The sequence below is a fragment of the Mus musculus genome, chromosome 7, assembly GCF_000001635.26.
Source record: "Mus musculus strain C57BL/6J chromosome 7, GRCm38.p6 C57BL/6J".
In the NCBI taxonomy this organism is placed as follows: Eukaryota; Metazoa; Chordata; class Mammalia; order Rodentia; family Muridae; genus Mus; species Mus musculus.
The window spans coordinates 59,564,601-59,577,260 of NC_000073.6; the positions used below are offsets into that span (position 1 = coordinate 59,564,601).

Sequence of the window (12,660 nt, forward strand, 5' to 3'; positions counted from 1 at the left end):
AGTGTTGTCCTCCTGTAGCTATTTGCCATAAAATTGTAAGCATCAAAGTATGAGATCCCAACATTCAAAAACTGTCATCCTCCTCTCTCCATGAGAAGTAGGTCAAAATTATGAAAAAACAATTATCGGGAGTTGAAGACATTCCTTAAAACGTTACAAACCAGGGGATGTACATCGGAGAACATAGCCTAAATCGAGCTCCTTTGGTACCTTTGCATACCATTTTGTTATCCCCAAATTCCAAAAGGACCGACTGGCTGAGAATTGAAAGCCAAATCATGAAGGGGGAGGTCACCTGGATGTGGAGGCTTTACCATGTTCTGACCACTTACCTGATTATCTGTGTTTCTCTGCCTTCCAAGGTGGCATGTGAGATGACTGCAAAACACCAGAAAAGACATTGTCATGAGCAAGGGGCGATCCTTGCAGAAATGCCCAAGGTTCCACTGTGGGACTAGGTGCTTGTTGGCATGCAGTGTTTGCCAACCAATGTGCACCCTAGATGTCCACATTTCCTCTCATGGGAAACAGGGCAAGGGCATCTGAGGACTTCAGGGAAGTCACCCTAGAGCCCCCCAAGGAGTCAACGGACGTCTTGTGACCCTGTCGCCCTGGTTGGGCCTCAGCGTAATCCTATTGAGCATGAATTTTATGTCATCACCTTTGTTCATGACATTGGGTTGTCATCATTGACCCAGTCCTAGACAGAATTCGGCTACATCTACTTGGATATCACCTAACCTAATCCAACCACTTACCTTCCTTTCCAAATCTGGATCAGAGTAGGAATGGTCACATGGAACTGGAGAGTGATTGCTGGGAGGAAATGTCTTCCAGGGAAGCAAGGGCTCCCTTTCTTGATACTTGGAAGAATGTCTTCCCTAAGGAGGAAAGGAAAAGAAGTCAAGATGCTTGTTGTCCCTTCTTTAAATAAAGGTCAGAGGAGAGAGACATTTTTCTGGAGCTCTACTTGTACAACTTCATTGTGCAGAAACTGTCCTGGGGTTACCTCTTGTATTACTACCAGCCCAGCATACACAAGTCTTCCTGGCTACCATAGAGAAACATCAGTGGACACACAATGGAACCCTGGCATTCCAATAAAGATTTACTGCTTCCTCTCGAAGCAACAGCCACATCACAGGTGACCTTAGCCTCACCATTTTGTAGGTATCAACACTCAAGTTGAGCTGCCCAAGTTCTATGGATAGGACAAAAAAATAATTGAATAAAACAACTACAGATAGGTATTTCGAGGGTGATTAAAGTAACTGTGTGTTTTTGCTCAAAGTGCAAATGTGGCATCAGACCTCTGTAAGGTCTATGTTGTAGGACCCGACTCAACGTGAAAGGTGATTCCTGAAAATCTCCCGAGAATCCTGGACCGAGGCCACAGAACCCATGTCTATACATGTATCCATTTGTGTCAACGTGTTATGGGTTGCCCTGCTGTAAAACGTGAGTGTAAGCACTGTTCCTGGACTAAAGTCAGGCCTTGGTGTTATGAATCAAAGTGGAATTAGGTTCTTTAAACACCTGGCCTTACCGTGTATCAACCTAATGTGTAGAGCTTTTTTTCCTCAGTGATTCTGCAGTGAGGTTCAGTAAGTGCCCTAAATGATACCATGAAGGAAATTTGGAATGTGGTGGGTACCAAGGTAAAAATGAATATCTCACCCTATCCACATTGGTAAATTGTCTCTGGGGTGAGATCTTTGGAATATCTGCTAGAGGGATTGCCCTTTGTGAACCCATCCTGGGGAGGACAGACTTTTTGGATATCAAAGAATCCTTCTTTTTTCCTAAGAAAGAATATGTCACTTGGGCCTCCCCTGTCAAGGGAAAGGAAGAGTACCATAAGGCCCTGGAGGCCAGTGTTGTCCTCCTGTAGCTATTTGCCATAAAATTGTAAGCATCAAAGTATGAGATCCCAACATTCAAAAACTGTCATCCTCCTCTCTCCATGAGAAGTAGGTCAAAATTATGAAAAAACAATTATCGGGAGTTGAAGACATTCCTTAAAACGTTACAAACCAGGGGATGTACATCGGAGAACATAGCCTAAATCGAGCTCCTTTGGTACCTTTGCATACCATTTTGTTATCCCCAAATTCCAAAAGGACCGACTGGCTGAGAATTGAAAGCCAAATCATGAAGGGGGAGGTCACCTGGATGTGGAGGCTTTACCATGTTCTGACCACTTACCTGATTATCTGTGTTTCTCTGCCTTCCAAGGTGGCATGTGAGATGACTGCAAAACACCAGAAAAGACATTGTCATGAGCAAGGGGCGATCCTTGCAGAAATGCCCAAGGTTCCACTGTGGGACTAGGTGCTTGTTGGCATGCAGTGTTTGCCAACCAATGTGCACCCTAGATGTCCACATTTCCTCTCATGGGAAACAGGGCAAGGGCATCTGAGGACTTCAGGGAAGTCACCCTAGAGCCCCCCAAGGAGTCAACGGACGTCTTGTGACCCTGTCGCCCTGGTTGGGCCTCAGCGTAATCCTATTGAGCATGAATTTTATGTCATCACCTTTGTTCATGACATTGGGTTGTCATCATTGACCCAGTCCTAGACAGAATTCGGCTACATCTACTTGGATATCACCTAACATAATCCAACCACTTACCTTCCTTTCCAAAACTGGCTCAGAGTAGGAATGGTCACATGGAACTGGAGAGGGATTGCTGGGAGGAAATGTCTTCCAGGGAAGCAAGGGCTCCCTTTCTTGATACTTGGAAGAATGTCTTCCCTAAGGAGGAAAGGGAAAGTAGTCAAGACGCTTGTTGTCCCTTCTTTAAATAAAGGTCAGAGGAGAGAGACATTTTTCTGGAGCTCTACTTGTACAACTTCATTGTGCAGAAACTGTCCTGGGGTTACCTCTTGTATTACTACCAGCCCAGCATACACAAGTCTTCCTGGCTACCATAGAGAAACATCAGTGGACACACAACGGAACCCTGGCATTCCAATAAAGATTTACTGCTTCCTCTCGAAGCAACAGCCACATCACAGGTGACCTTAGCCTCACCATTTTGTAGGTATCAACACTCAAGTTGAGCTGCCCAAGTTCTATGGATAGGACAAAAAAATAATTGAATAAAACAATTACAGATAGGTATTTCGAGGGTGATTAAAGTAACTGTGTGTTTTTGCTCAAAGTGCAAATGTGGCATCAGACCTCTGTAAGGTCTATGTTGTAGGACCCGACTCAACGTGAAAGGTGATTCCTGAAAATCTCCCGAGAATCCTGGACCGAGGCCACAGAACCCATGTCTATACATGTATCCATTTGTGTCAACCTGTTATGGGTTGCCCTGCTGTAAAACGTGAGTGTAAGCACTGTTGCTGGACTAAAGTCAGGCCTTGGTGTTATGAATCAAAGTGGAATTAGGTTCTTTAAACACCTGGCCTTACCCTGTATCAACCTAATGTGTAGAGCTTTTTTTCCTCAGTGATTCTGCAGTGAGGTTCAGTAAGTGCCCTAAATGATACCATGAAGGAAATTTGGAATGTGGTTGGTACCAAGGTAAAAATGAATATCTCACCCTATCCACATTGGTAAATTGTCTCTGGGGTGAGATCTTTGGAATATCTGCTAGAGGGATTGCTCTTTGTGAACCCATCTTGGGGAGGACAGCCTTTTTGGATATCATAGAATCCTTGTTTTTCCCTAAGAAAGGATCTGTCACTTGGGCCTCCCCTGTCAAGGGAAAGGAAGAGTACCATAAGGCCCTGGAGGCCAGTGTTGTCCTCCTGTAGCTATTTGCCATAAAATTGTAAGCATCAAAGTATGAGATCCCAACATTCAAAAACTGTCATCCTCCTCTCTCCATGAGAAGTAGGTCAAAATTATGAAAAAACAATTATCGGGAGTTGAAGACATTCCTTAAAACGTTACAAACCAGGGGATGTACATCGGAGAACATAGCCTAAATCGAGCTCCTTTGGTACCTTTGCATACCATTTTGTTATCCCCAAATTCCAAAAGGACCGACTGGCTGAGAATTGAAAGCCAAATCATGAAGGGGGAGGTCACCTGGATGTGGAGGCTTTACCATGTTCTGACCACTTACCTGATTATCTGTGTTTCTCTGCCTTCCAAGGTGGCATGTGAGATGACTGCAAAACACCAGAAAAGACATTGTCATGAGCAAGGGGCGATCCTTGCAGAAATGCCCAAGGTTCCACTGTGGGACTAGGTGCTTGTTGGCATGCAGTGTTTGCCAACCAATGTGCACCCTAGATGTCCACATTTCCTCTCATGGGAAACAGGGCAAGGGCATCTGAGGACTTCAGGGAAGTCACCCTAGAGCCCCCCAAGGAGTCAACGGACGTCTTGTGACCCTGTCGCCCTGGTTGGGCCTCAGCGTAATCCTATTGAGCATGAATTTTATGTCATCACCTTTGTTCATGACATTGGGTTGTCATCATTGACCCAGTCCTAGACAGAATTCGGCTACATCTACTTGGATATCACCTAACCTAATCCAACCACTTACCTTCCTTTCCAAAACTGGCTCAGAGTAGGAATGGTCACATGGAACTGGAGAGGGATTGCTGGGAGGAAATGTCTTCCAGGGAAGCAAGGGCTCCCTTTCTTGATACTTGGAAGAATGTCTTCCCTAAGGAGGAAAGGGAAAGTAGTCAAGACGCTTGTTGTCCCTTCTTTAAATAAAGGTCAGAGGAGAGAGACATTTTTCTGGAGCTCTACTTGTACAACTTCATTGTGCAGAAACTGTCCTGGGGTTACCTCTTGTATTACTACCAGCCCAGCATACACAAGTCTTCCTGGCTACCATAGAGAAACATCAGTGGACACACAACGGAACCCTGGCATTCCAATAAAGATTTACTGCTTCCTCTCGAAGCAACAGCCACATCACAGGTGACCTTAGCCTCACCATTTTGTAGGTATCAACACTCAAGTTGAGCTGCCCAAGTTCTATGGATAGGACAAAAAAATAATTGAATAAAACAATTACAGATAGGTATTTCGAGGGTGATTAAAGTAACTGTGTGTTTTTGCTCAAAGTGCAAATGTGGCATCAGACCTCTGTAAGGTCTATGTTGTAGGACCCGACTCAACGTTAAAGGTGATTCCTGAAAATCTCCCGAGAATCCTGGACCGAGGCCACAGAACCCATGTCTATACATGTATCCATTTGTGTCAACCTGTTATGGGTTGCCCTGCTGTAAAACGTGAGTGTAAGCACTGTTGCTGGACTAAAGTCAGGCCTTGGTGTTATGAATCAAAGTGGAATTAGGTTCTTTAAACACCTGGCCTTACCCTGTATCAACCTAATGTGTAGAGCTTTTTTTCCTCAGTGATTCTGCAGTGAGGTTCAGTAAGTGCCCTAAATGATACCATGAAGGAAATTTGGAATGTGGTTGGTACCAAGGTAAAAATGAATATCTCACCCTATCCACATTGGTAAATTGTCTCTGGGGTGAGATCTTTGGAATATCTGCTAGAGGGATTGCTCTTTGTGAACCCATCCTGGGGAGGACAGCCTTTTTGGATATCATAGAATCCTTGTTTTTCCCTAAGAAAGGATCTGTCACTTGGGCCTCCCCTGTCAAGGGAAAGGAAGAGTACCATAAGGCCCTGGAGGCCAGTGTTGTCCTCCTGTAGCTATTTGCCATAAAATTGTAAGCATCAAAGTATGAGATCCCAACATTCAAAAACTGTCATCCTCCTCTCTCCATGAGAAGTAGGTCAAAATTATGAAAAAACAATTATCGGGAGTTGAAGACATTCCTTAAAACGTTACAAACCAGGGGATGTACATCGGAGAACATAGCCTAAATCGAGCTCCTTTGGTACCCTTGTATACCATTTTGTTATCCCTAATTCCAAAAGGACCGACTGGCTGAGAATTGAAAGCCAAATCTTGAAGGGGGAGGTCACCTGGATGTGGAGGCTTTACCATGTTCTGACCACTTACCTGATTATCTGTGTTTCTCTGCCTTCCAAGGTGGCATGTGAGATGACTGCAAAACACCAGAAAAGACATTGTCATGAGCAAGGGGTGATCCTTGCAGAAATGCCCAAGGTTCCATTGTGGGACTAGGTGCTTGTTGGCATGCAGTGTTTGCCAACCAATGTGCACCCTAGATGTCCACATTTCCTCTCATGGGAAACAGGGCAAGGGCATCTGAGGACTTCAGGGAAGTCACCCTAGAGCCCCCCAAGGAGTCAACGGACCTCTTGTGACCCTGTGCCCTGGTTGGGCCTCAGCGTAATCCTATTGAGCATGAATTTTATGTCATCACCTTTGTTCATGACATTGGGTTGTCATCATTGACCCAGTCCTAGACAGAATTCGGCTACATCTACTTGGATATCACCTAACCTAATCCAACCACTTACCTTCCTTTCCAAAACTGGCTCAGAGTAGGAATGGTCACATGGAACTGGAGAGGGATTGCTGGGAGGAAATGTCTTCCAGGGAAGCAAGGGATCCCTTTCTTGATACTTGGAAGAATGTCTTCCCTAAGGAGGAAAGGGAAAGTAGTCAAGACGCTTGTTGTCCCTTCTTTAAATAAAGGTCAGTGGAGAGAGACATTTTTCTGGAGCTCTACTTGTACAACTTCATTGTGCAGAAACTGTCCTGGGGTTACCTCTTGTATTACTACCAGCCCAGCATACACAAGTCTTCCTGGCTACCATAGAGAAACATCAGTGGACACACAACGGAACCCTGGCATTCCAATAAAGATTTACTGCTTCCTCTCGAAGCAACAGCCACATCACAGGTGACCTTAGCCTCACCATTTTGTAGGTATCAACAATCAAGTTGAGCTGCCCAAGTTCTATGGATAGGACAAAAAAATAATTGAATAAAACAACTACAGATAGGTATTTCGAGGGTGATTAAAGTAACTGTGTGTTTTTGCTCAAAGTGCAAATGTGGCATCAGACCTCTGTAAGGTCTATGTTGTAGGACCCGACTCAACGTGAAAGGTGATTCCTGAAAATCTCCAGAGAATCCTGGACCGAGGCCACAGAACCCATGTCTATACATGTATCCATTTGTGTCAACGTGTTATGGGTTGCCCTGCTGTAAAACGTGAGTGTAAGCACTGTTCCTGGACTAAAGTCAGGCCTTGGTGTTATGAATCAAAGTGGAATTAGGTTCTTTAAACACCTGGCCTTACCGTGTATCAACCTAATGTGTAGAGCTTTTTTTCCTCAGTGATTCTGCAGTGAGGTTCAGTAAGTGCCCTAAATGATACCATGAAGGAAATTTGGAATGTGGTGGGTAACAAGGTAAAAATGAATATCTCACCCTATCCACATTGGTAAATTGTCTCTGGGGTGAGATCTTTGGAATATCTGCTAGAGGGATTGCCCTTTGTGAACCCATCCTGAGTAGGACAGCCTTTTTGGATATCATAGAATCCTTCTTTTTCCCTAAGAAAGGATCTGTCACTTGGGCCTCCCCTGTCAAGGGAAAGGAATAGTACCATAAGGCCCTGGAGGCCAGTGTTGTCCTCCTGTAGCTATTTGCCATAAAATTGTAAGCATCAAAGTATGAGATCCCAACATTCAAAAAATGTCATCCTCCTCTCTCCATGAGAAGTAGGTCAAAATTATGAAAAAACAATTATCGGGAGTTGAACACATTCCTTAAAACGTTACAAACCAGGGGATGTACATCGGAGAACATAGCCTAAATCGAGCTCCTTTGGTACCGTTGTATACCATTTTGTTATCCCTAATTCCAAAAGGACCGACTGGCTGAGAATTGAAAGCCAAATCATGAAGGGGGAGGTCACCTGGATGTGGAGGCTTTACCATGTTCTGACCACTTACCTGATTATCTGTGTTTCTCTGCCTTCCAAGGTGGCATGTGAGATGACTGCAAAACACCAGAAAAGACATTGTCATGAGCAAGGGGTGATCCTTGCAGAAATGCCCAAGGTTCCATTGTGGGACTAGGTGCTTGTTGGCATGCAGTGTTTGCCAACCAATGTGCACCCTAGATGTCCACATTTCCTCTCATGGGAAACAGGGCAAGGGCATCTGAGGACTTCAGGGAAGTCACCCTAGAGCCCCCCAAGGAGTCAACGGACGTCTTGTGACCCTGTCGCCCTGGTTGGGCCTCAGCGTAATCCTATTGAGCATGAATTTTATGTCATCACCTTTGTTCATGACATTGGGTTGTCATCATTGACCCAGTCCTAGACAGAATTCGGCTACATCTACTTGGATATCACCTAACCTAATCCAACCACTTACCTTCCTTTCCAAAACTGGCTCAGAGTAGGAATGGTCACATGGAACTGGAGAGGGATTGCTGGGAGGAAATGTCTTCCAGGGAAGCAAGGGCTCCCTTTCTTGATACTTGGAAGAATGTCTTCCCTAAGGAGGAAAGGGAAAGTAGTCAAGACGCTTGTTGTCCCTTCTTTAAATAAAGGTCAGAGGAGAGAGACATTTTTCTGGAGCTCTACTTGTACAACTTCATTGTGCAGAAACTGTCCTGGGGTTACCTCTTGTATTACCACCAGCCCAGCATACACAAGTCTTCCTGGCTACCATAGAGAAACATCAGTGGACACAAAACGGAACCCTGGCATTCCAATAAAGATTTACTGCTTCCTCTCGAAGCAACAGCCACATCACAGGTGACCTTAGCCTCACCATTTTGTAGGTATCAACAATCAAGTTGAGCTGCCCAAGTTCTATGGATAGGACAAAAAAATAATTGAATAAAACAACTACAGATAGGTATTTCGAGGGTGATTAAAGTAACTGTGTGTTTTTGCTCAAAGTGCAAATGTGGCATCAGACCTCTGTAAGGTCTATGTTGTAGGACCCGACTCAACGTGAAAGGTGATTCCTGAAAATCTCCCGAGAATCCTGGACCGAGGCCACAGAACCCATGTCTATACATGTATCCATTTGTGTCAACCTGTTATGGGTTGCCCTGCTGTAAAACGTGAGAGTAAGCACTGTTGCTGGACTAAAGTCAGGCCTTGGTGTTATGAATCAAAGTGGAATTAGGTTCTTTAAACACCTGGCCTTACCCTGTATCAACCTAATGTGTAGAGCTTTTTTTCCTCAGTGATTCTGCAGTGAGGTTCAGTAAGTGCCCTAAATGATACCATGAAGGAAATTTGGAATGTGGTGGGCACCAAGGTAAAAATGAATATCTCACCCTATCCACATTGGTAAATTGTCTCTGGGGTGAGATCTTTGGAATATCTGCTAGAGGGATTGCCCTTTGTGAACACATCGTGGGGAGGACAGCCTTTTTGGATATCATAGAATCCTTGTTTTTCCCTAAGAAAGGATCTGTCACTTGGGCCTCCCCTGTCAAGGGAAAGGAAGAGTACCATAAGGCCCTGGAGGCCAGTGTTGTCCTCCTGTAGCTATTTGCAATGAAATTGTAAGCATCAAAGTATGAGATCCCAACATTCAAAAAATGTCATCCTCCTCTCTCCATGAGAAGTAGGTCAAAATTATGAAAAAACAATTATCGGGAGTTGAAGACATTCCTTAAACCGTTACAAACCAGGGGATGTACATCGGAGAACATAGCCTAAATCGAGCTCCTTTGGTACCGTTGTATACCATTTTGTTATCCCTAATTCCAAAAGGACCGACTGGCTGAGAATTGAAAGCCAAATCATGAAGGGGGAGGTCACCTGGATGTGGAGGCTTTACCATGTTCTGACCACTTACCTGATTATCTGTGTTTCTCTGCCTTCCAAGGTGGCATGTGAGATGACTGCAAAACACCAGAAAAGACATTGTCATGAGCAAGGGGCGATCCTTGCAGAAATGCCCAAGGTTCCATTGTGGGACTAGGTGCTTGTTGGCATGCAGTGTTTGCCAACCAATGTGCACCCTAGATGTCCACATTTCCTCTCATGGGAAACAGGGCAAGGGCATCTGAGGACTTCAGGGAAGTCACCCTAGAGCCCCCCAAGGAGTCAACGGACGTCTTGTGACCCTGTCGCCCTGGTTGGGCCTCAGCCTAATCCTATTGAGCATGAATTTTATGTCATCACTTTGTTCATGACATTGGGTTGTCATCATTGACCCAGTCCTAGACAGAATTCGGCTACATCTACTTGGATATCACCTAACCTAATCCAACCACTTACCTTCCTTTCCAAAACTGGCTCAGAGTAGGAATGGTCACATGGAACTGGAGAGGGATTGCTGGGAGGAAATGTCTTCCAGGGAAGCAAGGGCTCCCTTCTTGATACTTGGTAGAATGTCTTCCCTAAGGAGGAAATGGAAAGTAGTCAAGACGCTTGTTGTCCCTTCTTTAAATAAAGGTCAGAGGAGAGAGACATTTTTCTGGAGCTCTACTTGTACAACTTCATTGTGCAGAAACTGTCCTGGGGTTACCTCTTGTATTACCACCAGCCCAGCATACACAAGTCTTCCTGGCTACCATAGAGAAACATTAGTGGACACACAACGGAACCCTGGCATTCCAATAAAGATTTACTGCTTCCTCTCGAAGCAACAGCCACATCACAGGTGACCTTAGCCTCACCATTTTGTAGGTATCAACAATCAAGTTGAGCTGCCCAAGTTCTATGGATAGGACAAAAAAATAATTGAATAAAACAATTACAGATAGGTATTTCGAGGGTGATTAAAGTAACTGTGTGTTTTTGCTCAAAGTGCAAATGTGGCATCAGACCTCTGTAAGGTCTATGTTGTAGGACCCGACTCAACGTGAACAGTGATTCCTGAAAATCTCCCGAGAATCCTGGACCGAGGCCACAGAACCCATGTCTATACATGTATCCATTTGTGTCAACCTGTTATGGGTTGCCCTGCTGTAAAACGTGAGTGTAAGCACTGTTGCTGGACTAAAGTCAGGCCTTGGTGTTATGAATCAAAGTGGAATTAGGTTCTTTAAACACCTGGCCTTACCCTGTATCAACCTAATGTGTAGAGCTTTTTTTCCTCAGTGATTCTGCAGTGAGGTTCAGTAAGTGCCCTAAATGATACCATGAAGGAAATTTGGAATGTGGTGGGCACCAAGGTAAAAATGAATATCTCACCCTATCCACATTGGTAAATTGTCTCTGGGGTGAGATCTTTGGAATATCTGCTAGAGGGATTGCCCTTTGTGAACCCATCTTGGGGAGGACAGCCTTTTTGGATATCATAGAATCCTTGTTTTTCCCTAAGAAAGGATCTGTCACTTGGGCCTCCCCTGTCAAGGGAAAGGAAGAGTACCATAAGGCCCTGGAGGCCAGTGTTGTCCTCCTGTAGCTATTTGCAATGAAATTGTAAGCATCAAAGTATGAGATCCCAACATTCAAAAAATGTCATCCTCCTCTCTCCATGAGAAGTAGGTCAAAATTATGAAAAAACAATTATCGTGAGTTGAAGACATTCCTTAAAACGTTACAAACCAGGGGATGTACATCGGAGAACATAGCCTAAATCGAGCTCCTTTGGTACCGTTGTATACCATTTTGTTATCCCTAATTCCAAAAGGACCGACTGGCTGAGAATTGAAAGCCAAATCATGAAGGGGGAGGTCACCTGGATGTGGAGGCTTTACCATGTTCTGACCACTTACCTGATTATCTGTGTTTCTCTGCCTTCCAAGGTGGCATGTGAGATGACTGCAAAACACCAGAAAAGACATTGTCATGAGCAAGGGGCGATCCTTGCAGAAATGCCCAAGGTTCCATTGTGCGACTAGGTGCTTGTTGGCATGCAGTGTTTGCCAACCAATGTGCACCCTAGATGTCCACATTTCCTCTCATGGGAAACAGGGCAAGGGCATCTGAGGACTTCAGGGAAGTCACCCTAGAGCCCCCCAAGGAGTCAACGGACCTCTTGTGACCCTGTCGCCCTGGTTGGGCCTCAGTGTAATCCTATTGAGCATGAATTTTATGTCATCACCTTTGTTCATGACATTGGGTTGTCATCATTGACCCAGTCCTAGACAGAATTCGGCTACATCTACTTGGATATCACCTAACCTAATCCAACCACTTACCTTCCTTTCCAAAACTGGCTCAGAGTAGGAATGGTCACATGGAACTGGAGAGGGATTGCTGGGACGAAATGTCTTCCAGGGAAGCAAGGGCTCCCTTTCTTGATACTTGGAAGAATGTCTTCCCTAAGGAGGAAAGGGAAAGAAGTCAAGATGCTTGTTGTCCCTTCTTTAATAAAGGTCAGAGGAGAGAGACATTTTTCTGGAGCTCTACTTGTACAACTATATTGTGCAGAAACTGTCCTGGGGTTACCTCTTGTATTACTACCAGCCCAGCATACACAAGTCTTCCTGGCTACCATAGAGAAACATCAGTGGACACACAACGGAACCCTGGCATTCCAATAAAGATTTACTGCTTCCTCTCGAAGCAACAGCCACATCACAGGTGACCTTAGCCTCACCATTTTGTAGGTATCAACACTCAAGTTGAGCTGCCGAAGTTCTATGGATAGGACAAAAAATAATTGAATAAAACAACTACAGATAGGTATTTCGAGGGTGATTAAAGTAACTGTGTGTTTTTGCTCAAAGTGCAAATGTGGCATCAGACCTCTGTAAGGTCTATGTTGTAGGACCCGACTCAACGTGAAAGGTGATTCCTGAAAATCTCCCGAGAATCCTGGACCGAGGCCACAGAACCCATGTCTATACATGTATCCATTTGTGTCAAC

The 12,660-nt window shown here is 44.7% G+C and overlaps 1 long non-coding RNA gene and 7 other non-coding genes across 8 annotated transcripts in view; all 8 read right to left on the reverse strand.

Annotated features, from left to right (window-relative positions):
* The window catches only part of Snhg14 (small nucleolar RNA host gene 14), a 1,177,441-nt gene that overhangs the window by 291,864 nt on the left and 872,917 nt on the right, over positions 1-12,660 (reverse strand). The window lies entirely within an intron of this gene.
* On the reverse strand, positions 618-696 carry Gm22274. The gene has a single exon (XR_003947009.1). It is a non-coding gene; the product is annotated as a small nucleolar RNA SNORD115 (small nucleolar RNA).
* Gm24652 lies at positions 2,491-2,569 on the reverse strand. Its single transcript, XR_003947010.1, has one exon. It is a non-coding gene; the product is annotated as a small nucleolar RNA SNORD115 (small nucleolar RNA).
* On the reverse strand, positions 4,364-4,442 carry Gm23618. Its single transcript, XR_003947011.1, has one exon. It is a non-coding gene; the product is annotated as a small nucleolar RNA SNORD115 (small nucleolar RNA).
* On the reverse strand, positions 6,235-6,313 carry Gm23688. Its single transcript, XR_003947012.1, has one exon. It is a non-coding gene; the product is annotated as a small nucleolar RNA SNORD115 (small nucleolar RNA).
* Gm24570 lies at positions 8,107-8,185 on the reverse strand. Its single transcript, XR_003947013.1, has one exon. It is a non-coding gene; the product is annotated as a small nucleolar RNA SNORD115 (small nucleolar RNA).
* Positions 9,979-10,056, reverse strand: Gm26467. The gene has a single exon (XR_003947074.1). It is a non-coding gene; the product is annotated as a small nucleolar RNA SNORD115 (small nucleolar RNA).
* Gm25194 lies at positions 11,849-11,927 on the reverse strand. Its single transcript, XR_003947035.1, has one exon. It is a non-coding gene; the product is annotated as a small nucleolar RNA SNORD115 (small nucleolar RNA).